We start from the raw sequence: 6,123 nt of genomic DNA, 5'->3' as shown, positions 1-6,123 counted from the left end.
AAACATTCTAATAGGTGTGGGGTGATATCTCATTGTAGTTATTTTTAAAAGATTTTATTTATTTATCTGAGAGAGAGAGAGAGAGAGAGAACAAGAGGGAAAGGGAGAGAGAGAATCTGAAGCAAACTCTGAGCTGAACATGGAGCCCAACTCAGTGCTCAATCCCAGGATTACAAGATCCTGACCTGAGCTGGAACCAAGAGTTGGACATGCTTAACTGACTGAGCCACCCAGGCACCCCCATCTCATTGTGGTTTTGATTTGCGTTTCTCTGATAATTGGTGATGCTGAGCATCTTTTCATGTGTCTGTTGGCCATCTGGATGTCTTCTTTGTAAACATGTCTATTTAAGTCCTCTGACCATTTTTTTTAGTTGGTTTATTATTTATTTTTGCTATTGAGTTGTATGGGTTCCTTATATATTTTGAATATTCACCCCTTATCAGACAGATGATTTGCAAATACTCTCTCCCATTCCCTAGGTTTGCCTTTTCATTTTGTTGATTGTTTACTTTGCTGTGCAGAAGCTTTTTAGTTTGATATAGTCCCACTTGTTTATTTCAACTTTTGTTGCCTCCGATTCAGGTGTTATATCTGAAAGAATCATGGCTAAGGCCAAAGTCAGGGAGCTTCTTCCTCAGTCTTTTTTCTAAGAGTTTTATGGTGTCAGGAGTCATATTTAAGTGTCTAATTCATTTTGAGTTAGTATTTCTGTGTGGTGTAAAATGGGGGTCCAATTTCTTTTTTTTGCTGTGACTATCCCGTTTCCCCAACACTGTTTATCCTTTCCCTCATCGTGTATTCTTGGCCTCTGTGTCAAATGTTAGTTGGCCATATATGCATGGCTTTTCTTCTTGGCCCTTGATTTTGTTCCATTGGTCTATGTCTGTTTTTATGCCAATACCATACTGGTTTGCTTACTATAGCTTTGTAATAAAATATGAAATCAGAAAGTGTGATGCCTCCAACTTTGTTCTTTCTCAGGATTGCTTGAGCTATTTGGGGTCTTTTGTGGTTCCATACAAATTTTAGGACTGCTTTTTCTATTTTTGTGAAAAACACCATTGTAATTTTGACAGGGATTACATTGACTCTACAGATGGCTTTGGGTAGTATGGACATTTTAACATTAATTCTTCTGATTTATGAACATGAATTATCTTTCCATTTATTTATGTTTTCTTCAATGTCTTATACTTTTCAGTGTAGTGAGCTTTCACCTCCTTGGTTATATATATATTCCTAAGTATTTTATTCTTTTTGCTGCTATTGTAAATGGGACTGTTTTATTTATTTTTCAGATAGTTCACTGTTAGTGCATAGATACATGCTGATTTTTGTATGTTGATTTTGTATCCTGCAACTTCACTAAAGTCATTTATTAGTTGTAGCAGTTTTTCAGTAGACTCTTTAGAGTTTTATGCATATAAGATCATATCATCTACAGAGATAATTTTGCTTCTTCCTTTCTGATTTGGAGCCTTTTATTTTTTGGTCTTGCCTAGGTGCTCTGCCTAGGACTTCCAGCACAATGTTGAGTAAGAGTAGTGACAGTGGGCATTTTTGCCTTGTTCCTGATCTTAGTACAAAAGCTTTCTTTTTTTTAAAAAAAGATTTTATTTATTTATTCATGAGAGACACACAGAGAGGCAGAAACATAGGCAGAGAGAGAAGTAGGCTCTGTGCAGGGACCCCGATGTGGAACTCGATCCTGGGACTCCAGGATCATGCCCTGGGTCGAAGGCAGATGCTCAACCACTGAGCCACCCAGGCATCCTAGCACAAAAAGCTTTCTTTTCTTTTTCTTTTTTTTTTTTTGCACAAAAAGCTTTCAACCTTTCTTCATTGAGTATGATGCTAACTGTGGGTTTGTCCCACATGGCCTTTATTATATTGAGGTACATTCCTTCTATACCCAATTTGTTGGGTTTTTATCATGAAAGTATGTTGAATTTTGTCAAATGCTTTTTTTGCATGTATTGAGACCAGCTTCTACATTCCTTTTTTTCCAGATATCATTGATATATTGTGTAAATATAAGACATACAACATAGTGATTTTATAATTGTATAGATCGCAAAATAATTACCACATTAAGGTTAGTTAACACATCCATCATCTAACATAGTTACAATTTTTGTGTGTGTGGTGAAAACTTTTAAAATCTACTCTCTTAGCACCTTTCAAATATATAATACAGTACTGTTGACTGGAGTCCCCATGCTTTACTTATTACAGAATGTATTCATCTTATAAGTGGAAGTTTGTACCCTTTGACTACATTCACTCATTTCCCCTATCCCCCCACTTCCCACTCCTGGCAACCACTAATCTGTTCTCTGCTTCTATGAGTTCAGGTTTTCTTAGATTTCCGGTATCAAGGAGACTATGTTGTCACAAATGGCACCTGCTTTTCTAACAGGCTTCCAGGTGATGCCAATGCTCCCGGTATGGGGATCATACTTTAAGTCATAAGATTTTGAGCTATCTGCCAAATACTGAACATGCACATTTTTTTGAGAGGAGGGAATTCAGTTTCCATCAGTCTTAAGCACTCTGCGACATGAAAAACATCAAGAACCAGTGCTTTAAAGAAATTAAGTTATAACTAGCCGAGTTAAGAAGCCTTTACGAGATCTGAAAACACAAATTTGAAAAGAGGCTAATATAGACACCCATGGTGGAGGCCCATGGGAATCTCTTAATTTGTGGGAAGGGATAGGGCTGTAGTCTTTAATGTTCCCTTTCTCTTGAGGGTGGGAAGTGGGGAGAGGAGAGAGGTTTTCTTTATTTCTGTGGCTCATATGAAGCTCAGTGCCTCTGTGTTGCTGCTTGGGCCCTCTGGCATTTTCTGGCTCTTCTTCTGCTTCCTCACCATTTTCAGAGAGCAGGATAAGGAGATAGAAATTAAACAAAACATAAAACCTTTGTGGGACATAATGACCACCAGAGGTTGCTTTAAAGTGCAGATTCCCAGGCCTCAATCTAGAGCCTAGGAATGTGCATATTTAAAAAAATACCTCACATGACTTCGATGTGGCCCTCCCTAACCATGTTGTGAGAAACCCTGACCTATTATTTTCCAAGTGTTGTGCTGGCTTGAAGAAAACAAATTAAATCTCTAGGTGCATCACAAATCTAATTTCTCAGCTACCTGTGGTTATGAAAGCTAGGCCTCTCTCTTTTCTTATTACACTTCCAGCTAGGGTCATTTCCTCCTAAGATTCTAACTCCCCTGTGCCCTGAGGTTAAGTCAGAGCATTTCTCCTTATTTGGCTTCCTAATTGCAGGGAAGAGCTACTGTGCCATGTTTTGCAACCTCTCCACTGTACCCTGGAGGTGCGCCATCTCAGTGGTGGACCTAGAACTTTCTCTTTGCAACATGCTTTGTAGAGTCAGTAAACTTTATAAAGTGCTTCATGAGCTATTTGGACCTAAGGCATTGCATAAAGAGATTATGCAAACAGAATGGCATTCACATTGCAGGCAGGTGGTGAGAAATTTTCTCTCCTCCCCTCCTACCTGCCCCAGCCCTGGGAAGAAGTTGAGTGCAGATCTGCTGGGAAGCCTTTGCAGAGAAAGGCTGAGCTGTTAGAAGAGTAAAGTTGATAATATAAACTGGTAACACCTGCAGGCTGGAGGAAGCATCATGGGAGAAGATAGATTGAGGTGCTGGATGTTATGCTTTGAATAGGAAAATCTATCAGCTGAGGATGTAATAATATAACGATTTACTGAGCATCTACTATAGGTCAGGCACCGATCTAGGCATCTGCTTATATACCTTTTCTTATTTCATATTTGTCACAATGCTGTGAGGAAAGGCCTTTTTAATCTCCATGCCACAAACAAGGAAACTGAGGCTCAGGGAAATGCGGTGAATCTTCTCCCTCTAAGAAGGGAACTTACTAAGAACTTACTAAGTTCTTAAACAAAACATAACTAGGATTTGGATTCCCAACTGTGTTTCTTAAATCAAAACCATCTTCTTGCCACTATACAGCTCACATCCACTGATATCTGGGAGGCAAATGGAATGAGGAAGATGACGAGAAATATAAGATTTATGCTACAACCAACACAAATCCCTTTCTGGCTTATCTTTATGCCGAGTTTTGGGGTATTGTTGCTATTACACAGGCACTACTTCTTTTATGTTGTACATGAAAAATATTTCTGTTTCTGCTGAAGCAAAAAGATAATTTTGAAAGTAAGTAGATGAGGATAATATTTTGAAAATTATAACTCAATATATTTTTTATTTCCTTGTAGGTGTTGCCCTCCTTCCACTATCTTATGAGTCGTAAGGTTTATGGCCAGGCAAAGGATGGGAGGAATCAAAGATCGTACACAGGAAAGGAGGAAATGAAGGAGAAGTGCTTCTATTCCACTGGGACAGGAAGTTCTTTTGGCTCTGGGAGAAAGACCCAAGGAAAGAGAAAGAAGTTTAAGAGACCAGATACCAGTGTCCTTATGTTCTCCCCATGCTAATGGGTGAATCTCAAGAGGCGGAGATGCATCAGTAAAACATTTCACATAGTTCGATGGGTGATGTCCATAAGAGGGGAGGCTCATGTCCTACCTCCTATATGACTCTGGGAAGAAAGCTCACAAGGCACTCTGCAGGCACACAATTCTCACAGAATGTTCCAGAAGATAACCTAGGTTTTATTGAGCTCATCTATATGAAATATGCCATAGGCTTCTGATCTAATCACTTTAGACAGCTTTTAATTTAGTTTTGTTAGTACAGAGTTCTCTTTACCAACCATATTTTGGAAACACATACATGATTTCTTTTTTTGCTTTTTGTTTTAGTAGCATAACACAATGAGTCAAATTTCATAAGAGGCCAGAAAAACGTGACATCTCCTATGGATGCGGAAACTCGTGAGTTCTTACATGCCAAAGAGTAGATTTGGCCCCTCTGCCTGCTCCCATTCCTGACAACACGGCATGGATATGAGCCATGGCATTAACACTTTGTGTTCTCAGTAACGACACTCAAATTTAGGGTAGACAGTCATGACAGTGCCTTCTGGGGATTAAGGGCTTCTTCATTTGAATTCATTCATGCACAGGGGTTGACCTTACTTTAAGGAAATGGTGTCAAATATTGCAATTGTTGGATGTATTGAAAACAGACAATGACTCAAGCATGTGTGAAGATGTCATCACTATCTCCTGGCTATTAGCTTTGATGCTTGCAGAACGGATTGCAAGGACAGTTCAATTTGTTCATGGTTTCCAGTATCCATGTCCTTTAGTAGTGCCCTGCCACATCTGGGCTTAGCCTTTGGACTTGTTTTGGCCGACGGGACAAAAGCATATATGATATGGAGCAAAGACTTGAAAAGTGCTTGTGCACTGGGACTTGTCCTCTTGGTGCTCCTGGAATCTTGCCACCAAGCCCAGGCTAGCCTACTGGAGGATGAGACACCATGTAGAAAAAAAAATGACAGGCAGCCTCCAGGCAGCTGGTTATAGCTACATGTGTGAGTCCCAACCAAGATCGACCAGGGTAGTTCAAATCAGCAGAACCAGCCAGTTTAGCCCAATCTAAATTGATGACACACGGAATCATGAGATCAATAAACAGCTGTACCTTTAAACCACTACATGTTTAGGTGGTTTGTTATGCAACTGAATCAATACTGATATTGAGCACATGATTTAGTCAGCCTACTGAAAGCTATTTGGGGTTGGAGGATGACCTCATGAAAGACAGATGAATTAAACAATGCAAATTTATTAATATATTAAGAAGCAAGACTGATCTGTAGACAGGATAATTATCAGTGCATTTTCTCCTTTAGGAGAATTTTCATGGGAATCCAAATGATACTCAAAAGGCAGCCTTGATAGCAAAAATATCAGCCTCAAGGAGGTAACTGCTTGATGTGAGAGCTAGCTTGCTGCAGCCATGTCCGCTCTCAATGTATAGTAGGTTTACAAAGGGAAGAGGGAGAGAGAACTACCAGTTCAGGTGTGATGAGTCTCCTCTCCCCTGAAGAGGCTGGAGTTACATATACAGATTCTTCCACTTTGGGTTCCCCTTCCCTAGAATCCATGAGAATTGTACCAAATATGCCTCTCTGAAGTCACACTCAGGTTATTTGGCTT

This window comes from Canis lupus, chromosome X (genome assembly GCF_048164855.1).
Source record: "Canis lupus baileyi chromosome X, mCanLup2.hap1, whole genome shotgun sequence".
NCBI lineage: Eukaryota > Metazoa > Chordata > Mammalia > Carnivora > Canidae > Canis > Canis lupus.
This window is presented reverse-complemented; position numbering follows the sequence as displayed.